This window comes from Solenopsis invicta, chromosome 5 (genome assembly GCF_016802725.1).
Source record: "Solenopsis invicta isolate M01_SB chromosome 5, UNIL_Sinv_3.0, whole genome shotgun sequence".
Lineage (NCBI taxonomy): Eukaryota > Metazoa > Arthropoda > Insecta > Hymenoptera > Formicidae > Solenopsis > Solenopsis invicta.
The window spans coordinates 23888444-23901202 of NC_052668.1; the positions used below are offsets into that span (position 1 = coordinate 23888444).

General features: G+C 41.1%; 1 protein-coding gene across 13 annotated transcripts in view; it reads right to left on the reverse strand.

The window, feature by feature from the left end:
* Positions 1-12759, reverse strand: part of LOC105195227 (ensconsin) — a 157961-nt gene that overhangs the window by 130754 nt on the left and 14448 nt on the right. The window lies entirely within an intron of this gene.

Sequence of the window (12759 nt, forward strand, 5' to 3'; positions counted from 1 at the left end):
ATACCGAGTTACTGTACTGACTCGAAGCGGATATTGGGAACGAACATCAGGGAAAAGCATAACGTGTCGCGCACGACAGACTTAGCTATTTTAGCTTGGGCTTTCCAGAACGCCCAGCAGCTGCATTCCGCTCGAGGTATTGCTCTCTTTTAATACCTTTGTTTAGACAATAATGGCGCGCCATTACTACTTGAAGTATAAATATCCACGGATCGTTTAGTTCAGGGATAATATTTTTATTTATAAATATTGAACGCAAGTATTATTCTATCAATGTACAGTTTTGCGTAGCAATAAAGTTTTCCGTAATATTTTCTAACACTCATTATAAAAACAAATTAATATGAATAAATTACACACAGACACACGTAAAAACATAATAAATCAAGAAAAACAAAACTTCCATATATTATTCATTCTATTTCTTTCTTTACGCGAGAAAAATATTTTTAAATATAAATTTTCAGCATAGACTTCACGTTGTTAAACTGATGTCAGGAAACATTGTATATAAGAACTTTCTGATGCAATATAAATTTTGCAAAGTGAGTTGAGCGATAAACTTTCAAGTAAAAATAGGTTTTATTCAAGGTGATGATGCTGAAACGTTTCAACGTTTCAGTGTAAAAGCGGGTTCAAGGTTAGTAACGGAAACGGAAATACATTACTGAACGCCAGGAAAGGCGAGAAACCGACACGGATCGCGAAAGGAGGAACGAGAATATCAAGCGTATTTTACTGCACGATATTACGACTGTAATACAGTACTTAGTCGAATGTAATTGCAAGTTTAATCCTGATCAATAATGGTTTATATGTTCCGGCACGAGATGGATGAAGTTCAATGATACCAGAATCTAGACTGAGATCGTGAAAGTGTTATCAGAACAAGTGTATAAAAAAATGCATGCAACTTGTACACTGAAAAAAAAATCTGGTAGTAATAATCAAGCTCTGGTGAAATAATTTCAATTAAATGTTTGATTAATATTATATATACAATCAAATATTTAATATTTAGTAATTATATAAGTAAAATCAATAATTAAATTAATAATAACAATAATCAATCAGTTATCAAACGGTTATTAACTATTGTTAAATATTTGGTTATATTAATTAAATTGGAACTATTTCACCGAAGCTTAGTAGCTATCATTTAGGCGTCATTATTATTATCAAATTCTTTTCTCAGTGTCAATCATAAAATGTCAAAAAGTGGACACACATCTCGTTTTATATTTACCAAAATCGATAGAGGAAATAGTATGAGAGATTAGCTCAAGAGTAGAATATATTATTTACTCGCACATTATCGATTATGTACGAGAGAAAGGAAGAGAGAGAAAAAAAAAGTATTAAAAAAGTAATTGGTAAATTTATCCTCGAAAGAGTGTATTGATGGCTTCGACGAATTGTGTAAAAAGCGGCATGCTTTTGCTCCGTACGACGTATTGACCTGCGAAGCTGCATCGCGCAATCTTTTAATATTAGCCGAGAGGCGATAACCATACATTACACTCACGGATATGCGTTTCGAAAAGGTCATGCAAGGCAGGAGGTTCCATTTAGCCGTCGAACTGCAAATTCCACGCGTCTCGATATTAATTCACCGATCGTTTTAAATACCAAAGAGTGGACGACGGCGTCGTGATTAAATTTCCCCGCGCGTACAATTCGCTGTCGCGGAAAATTTCAAGAATTTTATGGGACTTATACTATAAATCAGATTGACATAAATTGATAAAGTGAAGGAACTTGCATCAAATTTTCAACAACATAAAATCGATTTCGAGTTGATTGAGAAACGCGCGGTTCAAATTGATTCGTGATACTTCGGTACAGTTAACGAGCACGGTCAATAAATTTCATACAAAACAACAATTTAGAACTCATTACAATTTGTAATACACTTACATGCCGATATAAAAGCCAGCCCGTTAAAAATGTGCGACACGCAACAGTTGTCAATTAGGAGCGGGAGATGCACGCGAGGCATAAATAGCAATGAAAATTGCAGTATGCAGCGAGGGAGAACGGTCGAAGGTGCATCAATATAACGGTACGTCATGTTGATAAGCGACAGGTATGTTCCCTAATGGATTCATTTGCGGAAGAAAGTTCGTCGTAGCGCGTGGTGCAGCGAGGTGCCGGCGAATTGTCTCGAGCTCCCGCTCGTAAAAGTTGACGAAGACCGACTACGGTAGTCGGCACCGTCGGTATTGGGATTCCCCTCGAGTTTGTAAATGAGTCGTTTCCATGTCCCCGTAGGGTTAACGCACGGACAAGCTCCATCGATCCCGGCGAACGAACCGACACCTGCGAGAGCGTGAGACCGGCGTATGATCGAGCGTTATGTCGCTCGGTAACCTCGGTGGATCGAGCGAGGAAAATCGATAATTACGCTGGGGCTGTTCAGCGAAATTAATATGAGGCAGGTGACCTCGGGAAGAATTTTCGCATCCTTGCGCACAAACGCAACGGCGGAAACGGACTTAACAGACGTACCTCTGGCGTGGAAAATGGATAATTAGGTGCAACGCGCCCTATGAATTTGTCGAGGTAAATGTACCAACTGTCTCGGGCTCTTTCGATCGCGATAGGTGTGGTGGCGACCGTGGAGAATGGATAATTATATGACACAATGCGTTCGCGAAGAGAGAGAAAGAGATAAAAGGGTACCTCGGCGTTGAATAGATATATAAAAAAAAAACTTGCTCAGAAGAAAGGAGAAACTTTACTTTCAAGCAGAGACTTTTAAATCGCGTACCGGAGGGGGGGGGGCTATTAGCAGTGACAGATATCTGTTGAGCGTGTAAAATCGATAATCATGGTGCGAGAAATGTGTCCGTTAAAATTGACACGATATAATACTTCATTAATATTTTACAGGCATGAGTCTATAGAACGATGGCGCGTGCGCCAGATTAAATTTCACGTTACTCAAGCTTTGTACAAACGCCTTCTGCCGTAATTAATCCGCAGGCGTGCACAGTAATCGGAGATACATTTAAGCGTAACGAATCGGTAACAACTCGGAAACGTAATAGCGAAATTCCGCAAAGTTCGCCGGGCAACATATTAATCTTATCCTTTGCCTTTGGACGTGATATCTTTATGTTTTACGGTACTCGAGGTCGTCGAATAACTTCTGCGTTATTACTCGGTTTCATAAAATAAAACGCAGCCCAAGCGGTATGCGCAACTTAGCGGTTTCGCTCCCTGACTGTCGTTCTGATGGATGTTACTTAATCGCGAGATATCACTCGTTAGAAACAGCGATTCACCACAACGATGGGAATATTTCAATGTCACCCCTCTTCTTCATTATCGCAATGAAAATAACCGTAGAGCGTATGAAACTGTATAAATGTATACTTTGTATCGCGAATATCTCTTCTTAATCTTCGCGAGATCGAGTAATGTGAAGGCTTTATAGCTGGAACACCGTGCGAGTTGAGTTGAGTCAAGTGACGCTGTGATAAAATATATGAGGCAACCAATCGCGGAAGCGTGAAGATGGAGTATACAGTTTTGGAGACAATAGAGGCGGACGTGCGCAAAGTAATAACGGTGCAAGATTAATATCCTATCGCGTATAGATCATATGGAAACAGGATTGCCGTCGAGAAGGTCGCGTCTCTAACTATCTTGCGTATATCTTCCGAAATAAATAGCTACATATGCTGCGAAAGCGTTTGATCCTTCTAAAAGACTTGATTCTTACAAACAAAGAGGTTCCCTTCCTTTAAACGTTTTGCATTTTTCTTTTTGTAAAATATTAGAAATAATTTGATTATAAAAGTAATTTTAAATTATAAATTAATAGGAATTTTATTTTAATTTTAAATTACGCTAAAAAAAGTCAGAATATTAGCAAATTACTTGCGACGATTTCTTCGATATTTTTTAGTTTAAAAAAAATGGATTGTGACGGCAAAATATGCATTTCTGTCAAATATATTTCATTTCATTGAAATGTAACTCACTTTTCTTATTAATCGGTTTATTTGCTAAGAATAACTTTTTATTTTGTCATATTTAAAAAATTTATTTCGATGAAATAAATTTATAAATATCTTTTTCTCGGGTATAATCGTGTAATTTCGAGAATGTTGGAAATTGTTTTGCAAGAGCGCACGATGAAACCGTGATTTAGTGCATATCGGTTCGACGACCCAGACCGACTGGGAGAAGACGAGTTCACAAGAGGCCTTCACCTTAACCTTGAAGAGCACCGACCGTTCTAGCAAAGGTGAACAAGAACGCGGACGAGCAGGGTGCCTTCAACAACGTGAGCGGTCCGCCCAGTCCCGCAACGAACATAATGCACGGTTTCCACGCTTATGTAAGGCCGAACGTTTCCTTACGGACACGTCATATATCGTCGAGTTTCACTGCCGTTTCATCCGCTCATATGGTGCCGAGACACGCCGGTGCATTAACAATGTTAGGCGCGGAATGACATTCCAAACGTGTAGAGTGCCCTGCTCTTTCACTTGAGTTAGTAACGCTACACAATGCACTTGGGATTCAAATTTTCCAATGAATAAAATATAACTATTTTCATCTTCTCAAATTACATTAAACGTACACGATCTTATTTTTTTATACTTAAAATCTTACGATATGATTTGTGATTATTTTTTATTCTTCTTAAAATAAGCGCAACCTCTCTCGAAATTCGATATTTTAAAGACGAATTTTTTTTTGCGTGATTACTTGCGTTTAATATATATTTATCCGTCGCTACTTATCTATAAATAGAATTAATTGCGTGATAAAAGAAAAAATCTGCGAGATGATCCAGTTTCTAGCGTACATTAATCACGTAGATGATTCACGGGTCAGTTGGCGTGATCTCCAGTAAAGTGGTCTCCATTAAAACGACCGTGCAAACAGTCGTCACACTTTCTGAGCACACGTCTTCTGCGCCGTATCAAGTTCGCTCGTTTTATTTCCAAAAACTCGAACTATACGGTATAATTAGTCGTGTGAATTTAGCGTATACGCTCTGTCGCGAGGGACCACCCAAGAACCGGACAAACAAGCCGAAAGGGAACTCAATCGTAAGCAGCGCAGTAATTAATGACACAGGCAGGTCGAGATTAACTGATTCTTGCCCCGACCCGCAATCTTTATAGGTTTGCTGCGTACGCCGCAATCCTATCAGGTACGGAACTCGAAAATATGAAGAATTATTTGAGAAGGAGAGATTCGAAGTAAATAACATTTTCTTTCACACTTTCACGCCCTCGTATCTTCGCGATCTCGTGTGCCCTCAAAAATACCGAAAAAGCTTTCCTGGTAATTGTTATTCCTCTTTCATAAAGTTTACATGGCGATCGGAGCTCATGATTACGGCGATTTATTTGACGAAAATTTCCCTGTTTACAAGTGAAATCATTTTGCGTTCCCTATTGTTTCCACGCGATATTATCCACAATCGCCGAGAGCACGTGTTCGTGTTAATGACGACCAGGAGTGGTATAAGAAGGCACGACGTGACGCATCACGCCTTTCCATAGCAAATTGCGTTTCGAGACTCGCGTCTTCTCTCACTATTGTATGCATCTTCCCACGAAAAGCAAGTGCAACCACGCTGAACGCAACGATGTGACACGGGCACATTATCCTCGACGTGTGTTCGCGCGAATGACACCTTTACGTCAGATCTTCACTTTTTATGTTACGCAATTGGTAATGTTATTTTCCATTGCAAATTTTTCCAACGCCCACATTCGCGAAGATACGAATCTTCACGGTGTAAATTCAACGATATCTCCGCCGGAATGGTCTCTGTCTCGAGGAATCGCGGACGACGCGACGTCTCGAAAACGACGTCGTTTTGGAACATCCTCTCTGCGTTAATTGATCCCGCTGGAGCACGCGATGGTCAATTTTCGCAATTCGCGGTGAGGAATATAGAGGCCAGAAGTACCGCCGCGAAGGCAGTCACACCCAGCTGACTAAAGTGACGTTAAGTGAGCCTTCGCATTTAACATCATTGGCCTCCGCACGTCAGCGCGTTGGCCGCGCCGGATAACTCGTTCGTTACAGCTGCACCGTACGTCTGCCGTGTTTATGTAATCGCCTAATGAGACGTGGGCGAGGTCGTTTATTTCGCTCTTCCTCATTTGCGTTTCCGAAACGATACGCGCGAGCCTGGAAGAGTCGGCGGACTAAAGAAAAATCCAATACCGAGAGATTGTGGCGCGTCTTGAAACTAAAGCAAATTTTTTTTTTTTTTAGCAATTTTTCGGAAGAAATTTGAACAATCGAGTTTATAATTTAGATACGGTTTCATATTCAAAATGGACCTTGCAAACTGAAGGTCCCAGCACTTGCTGCGAACCTTTCATATATCTCGGTATCAAAACTTTAAATTCTAAAGTTGATTAAAATGTCCTAAGGCGCTGCCTGCAGTTATCACCGCTCACTGATCAGACTTTTTGTCACAATACCGACGGACAATGGGTCACGAAGCGAATAACCGCGGAGCTCGACGAAAGTCGACAAGGGTGAACGACCGTGGAAAACAATCCGTGTTCGTGTACAAAACGTTCAGAGCGATTTCCTCATTTGTCGGCGTTCAATTCGCTATGACGATTGCACAAGGGTCCAGAGAGGAGAAAACCTCGAGGCAAGACGGCAGATACGTAGGTGGTTTTCGAGTGAAAGAAGGTCCGGTGGTTTCGCAAACGGAGAAGACTCCTTTGTCGCGACGTCCGAGAGCGAGCGTTTGTCTTCTTTGATAAAATAAACGCACTCCTATTCCTTTGTCGTTTAAAGTAAAAGCTTATTTCCGAACAAGCGCGAGCGTAAAATATTCCCCTTGCAAAGAATGAAGAAAGCGAATGCCCGTTTATCAACGTTCTCTCGAATAATTCTCAACTGGAAAAAAATATGAAAACATCTTTCCATTTATGTACGAAATATAATTTCATTAACTTTTTACAATTAGCTGTATGATATAGCTGCGCTGCGCGTTACACATTGACAAATGTGTATCCTTTGGAATTATCTCGCTACAATTAGAGTTATGTCCGACGATTTATCTTCGACCAGCATCTCGACCAGAAACGAATTACCGTGAACATATTCCACGATCGTTTATCATGCCGCTAAGAAATCTGTCGACCAAGCCTATGTGTATCAGTTTCCATTAGGGAGTCGGACTGCTATAGGTACGTTAAATCCACTTTCCTGAAATTATGCCGCGCCCAATACGGGAAATGAAACCATGCTATCTATCAATCATCGTTCGATAAAAATGTCAATCCATTACGAAGGGCGGGGGAATCAGGAATACCATTCTTCCTGAATGTACTGCTAAATTCGGAATTACTTCTAATCTGAAGGAGAATTTATTTATTTGCATCATTTTATTTTCGCAACATCTTATTTTTAAATACATTAAATACTCCTCGATAATTGAATTAGGAATATCAGATTTTAAAATCACGAGATGTAAAAATAAAATATAAAAAGTAATGATAAACTTCACATTTCGTTAATTCGTAATCGATCGTGTACAAAATTAGAACAAGGCGAGCTAAGAATCTATGCACACACAATTCCTTGAATATTTTATAATCTACTTTTATATTTGAAGCTCGATCGAGAGCAATTTAATTTCCAATCGCTTGCTCAACTCAGAAGTTTTATTCTCGTCTCGGTATTGAAATTAGCGGCATTATTCTTAATTCAGCTTTTAGCGGCCGGTGATCGAGAAAAAATACATATGGAGTATCCCCCCGTATATAGAGTAACACGCGCGCGGTCGCGGGAGCGATTAAGAAGTGCGCGAGTCAACGAACGAACTTGGAATGCAATTAAAGAAAATTTAACGAGCTTCTTATCGTTATCCAGGGTTGCCGTTCAGAAAATTAGTCGGACACGCTCAAGGAAGCTCATCGTTTCCGCGAGGGCTTAATCTCTTCCTGCCACGAAATCGAAGAATTCGCCACGGCGAATCTCGCCGTTCCCTCCTTTCATTCGTATAAACCGTTTCTCCGCTCGCGTTGGTACACGGCGAACGCCGTTGAATTTATGAATAACGCGTGAGATGGAAGTCATTAGGAAATTAAACGTTCGACTCGCGGGTATTAACAAGAAGAGAAACGGCGACGTTATACGCACAGAATACCGTGGGGGTTGGGCAAAAAGGCGCAGGAAATCGTCATCAGCGATGCAAAGCTGTGCACCGTACGTTTAAACATCACGTATATCAGATGAAAGATGTAATAATCCCGCACGCGCGTGCACACACACACACACACACAAAGACATTTGCAAATAAAATAACAACCGGCCGCGAGTTTCCTTCCGTTAACCATACCGAACGCGTTAGCGCATACGGCCTCGCACCGCTGAATTATGCATCGTTGAATTATGAATGGCACGGGATAATGGAAATAATTAACGGTGTCCGATTCGCGGATGCTAATGAAGCCGACGAGATGGTTTGCTGCCCGCATTAATGCGCGTCTCGCCGTCGGAAATTTCTCGGCCGTACGCGCGCGCGCTGCGAGACGCACCTCGTAACAAAAGTCGTCTTCCGCAATTATCGTCCGGCGTGTCTCGCCGCGAAGCCAATTCGCCACGACGCGCCGCCGTTGAGCCGCCTGCGAATCGGGGCTAACACACACGCACGCGGCGAGAAGCGAATTTCGATTTCACCCGGGTCGACGGCGTGACTTTGGGATCGCGAGGGCGGGTACGGCGAAAATAGCGGTAACAAGAATAACTGTTATTATATTTGCTAAAGGTACTCCCGTCGTGTGTACTAGAAACGCACACTTTCGCAAAGATTTCACGTTCGACACTAAACTCGTAAAGTACCGCGGAAAATATAATAAACGAATGCTAGTAAATTATTTTCTTAATAAACGAAATGCCCAAGTTCGGTTGGATAAGTTGAATTGAAAATTAAGATATGGAAATAGAATCGCAGAAAAGATTGCTCGATGCAATCTTCTCTGCGATCGGAGCCTCTCATTTAAAAGAATACAGTAATATATTCGCAACATACATCAGCCTGTCCTCGTTCGAAAAGAAAAATCTCGTGCCCCTTTCGCCGCTGTAATTTTTTTCCCTTAACTAACCGACTGCGATACACGTACAATTTGCGTTTGTATAATGATCTATCCTTTCTTTTTTTTCGCTTAAGCGAGGCAACAGACAGGGGGAAGTATTACCGCTCGCGAGCCTTGGACAGAGGCCAGTGCTACATCTATGGGTGGCCCTAATGATATTCAACCTGCTTTCTCCTCTAAATCGTTAAAAGTAGCATGGAAGATTAACGCAGCGGGATAGTGTTCGCGGGAGATACGCGAGGGAGATACGAGATTTGTAACGACACGAACGGCTCGTGCGTACGAGCGCGTAAATCCGCCCGCGAGAAGCGATCGCACGTGATAGCACCGGGACCGTTCCCCTGGCACGGATTCCTCGATCCGGCGATCGAGAAACGCAATGCACCTTCGTTCCCCCCCCTATCGTGGGAATCTATCACGCGGATCGAACCTGCCTCCAGCTGACCCCCGCACGCATGCACCGCTAATCCGCGTATCGAAGGCCTGAATGCGAGAGCCAAAGCGAGCGCGCCGTAGCCGTTACTTTGTAACCCGCTTCTTCTCGCTGCACGCTTCTTACACCGATGAATCGGGCGTCTATTCATTGAGCATTGAATGCTAAATAACTACGCGCAAAAATAGACACGCGTGGTTGTTGCGGCTGTTGCAATTTGCATTTTCCTGCGGCACGTTCTAGCCGGCAATGCACTTGTTTCAATGGGAGCCTACTTTGAATTTTTTTCTCTATCTCGAATAATGGTTGTATTGACGATGATCATATTGCCGTGCGATGAAGCTTATCCTTCCGGCGAAAATCATTATATATTGTGAGTAGAATCGGCGGTAAATCTCGTTAAGCGTTTGATTTCCACGTGTCAAAATCTTATTCTATCGCAACTCTCTCGACGTTATCTTAATCTGTCCGTACCTGCAAATCGAGAGAGTTTCGCTTTAATTAATTCGCATAACTCTCACGCAGGTCGTCCGATCGACGTGTTAATTAATCGAATCTACCACGCTATTCCTACGCGACATTAGATAGAAAGCAGCGTTAGTTATATTATAGAAAGGCATAAACTCACTTTTCGATGCGAGTAACGATGAATTATCACGCACGCACCGTACCTCGAAAATATGATTCGTAATGACTTACCTGAAACAGAAAAAAATGCAACATTAATTAACGGAAATATTGCGGGATCTCTTTCGAATAATTTTGCAATTTTTTTTTTGTTTACACGATTCTTTCGACACAATTTTTTTCGACCTTGAGGTTAATTAACAATTACTATTGTAGGAAACGTCTGCTAGTAGCGAAACGTCTGCGATTAATGCCTCCGTCGCAATTGATGGTCGGCGAGATATCGATCTGTGATATCCACGCGCGGCCCCACAACACACGGCGGAAGATAAATTCTGAAGTTACTACAAAGCTACTACGGACCGGCGATTATCGCGATTCTTCATTCGTCCTCCTCCTCCTCCTCTTCCTTTCCTCCACCTCCTACTTAGTTATGCGCACTATAATATATCGCGTGTGCACGCAAGCTGCTAAGCAGAATTCGCGGCGCGGTCTCTCCCGCACGCGCGCGCGCGCGTAGAACTTCGTTTCATGCTAGGCTTCGCGGTAGATCCGCGGGTAGATAGAAGAAACATTCAAGCGAATGCTTCTCCCGGCGAATCGTCTCGCTATGTACCCTACATTTTGCATCCGTCATGAATACTCAGCATTTAACGGTTATGTTACACTCATTACGCTGAAAAATCGCGCTAAATGCGGCACGCTTTGGACTCGTGCTTCTCGCTCGGCGGCTTCCGCGAACATCTTCCTCTCGAGACATTAATAAATCAAAGCAATGCACAGACGCGTATTATTAAGACTTAAAATGGAAGAAAGATTCAAAAGGAGGCTCGACGATCATCGAATAAATATTTATGACATTCCCGTTTATAAGTAAATTTAAACAAGATTTTATTTGGATTTTTCACGGATACTTCAGGCACGTTAATTGTCGTCATGTCAGCTGCGAGAGTTAGAAAGTCATACTGATGTAACTTAAGCGACTATCGACGAGAGGAAGACTTATATGCTTCGATTCAACCTTTTGCCCCATGACTGGGAACACGAAATACCACAGCGATATCTATGCGTAGCTCCTTCGAAGTGTTGCCAAACTGTTTTGATTGTCAGATAATATTTCATTCCACATTACAAAGAGCCGTAAATTCCGAAGAGCATTCGCGACGTATACATACAGAAACATTGACAAAAATCATATGCATATTAATAATTTATATAAGTAAAATATTTTTATAAAATTTTATATAAAACTTTTGTATAAAAATAGTTTATAAAATAATATTTAGTTACATCAGAATCTTAAATTGCAGGTAAATGTAAGGTTTTAATAATAATATCATCTATCATACACACACACACACACACACACATAAATATCAATTATTGCAATTCGCGTTTTTCAATTTGCATAAAAATAATTGGACCGTCTTGTAACTTAATAACGCGTTTTGTAGCATATTATATTCGACTTCATCGTGATTGGCTAAAAACAAAGAACGACGACACATCGCAAATTATTTTTTAATTACAACGAATGCTGAAAGGAAAAGCCAGCTGCGCTTTTCCCAACAGCCTGTGAAAAGCAACCGAGAACAATGGCGGCAGATCACGAACACCCGTATGTACTACAATGCAAATGCACTACAGATCTCTCCTTTCGTAGGTACACGTGGCCGGAAAGAGAAAGGAAAGCAAGAACAAACGTATCGTTCGCATTCTGCCTGTGTCAAATGCATGTTGACCTAGGCCGTGGATTATGCGTTTGCGTTTAGTATGCCACTCGTGACAAAATTTAATGTAACCGTATGTACCGCTAATTCGCTTACATTTCACATGACAGCAAAAAAATAACGTGAAAAATCAAAGAACATTCTTTCTTGTTTACAAAATCTGTTTGTAAAAGGAATTGGTATACATTTATTTTCAAACAAAATTACGATGTCACATGTGCTTCATATTTAATATTTTTACATATTTTATATGCATATATAAGACGTAAATACAAAGTAATATGTAAAGTTGCTAGATTTTGTTAAAAAGCACTTGATCTGTTTTTTTCTAAAATTCCCACTTCTAAAATTCTCATTTCTACTTATTAAAATTTCTCACGTAGATACACGGCGTGGGACTGTCGAGCATCGAGATTTAAGAAGTTTCTCGTTGCGGAAAATACTCTGATAAGCAACCCGAACAATGGTTCCATTGTGAAAAGCGTGTAGTTAGGTAATATATGAGGAATCGTTTTCCAATTTACTCTACGCCGAGCGTAATTAAGAATATGCCTAATAGAATATAGCTAATCACCGACATCGCCGAGAATAGCGCCCGCTTAATTAGAAGACGTTGGCCGCGATGATATTTCGCGTCGCGGCTTTCTCGTTATAAATACACCATAATGCGGTCAGTGTCACGTTGTTAATTATAATCAGGGAAAGAGCATCGTGAAAAAAAATATTCGACATCAATTTGAATAGCGTTACGGTACATCAAAGTTCACACGCCGTGTAAGCACTGCGATGCGCGCATCAAAAACCCGACGTACGTGTAAAATCTTCAATATAGTGAAAATGACCGCTCCATTTGTCAAATAAATTGCCCCCT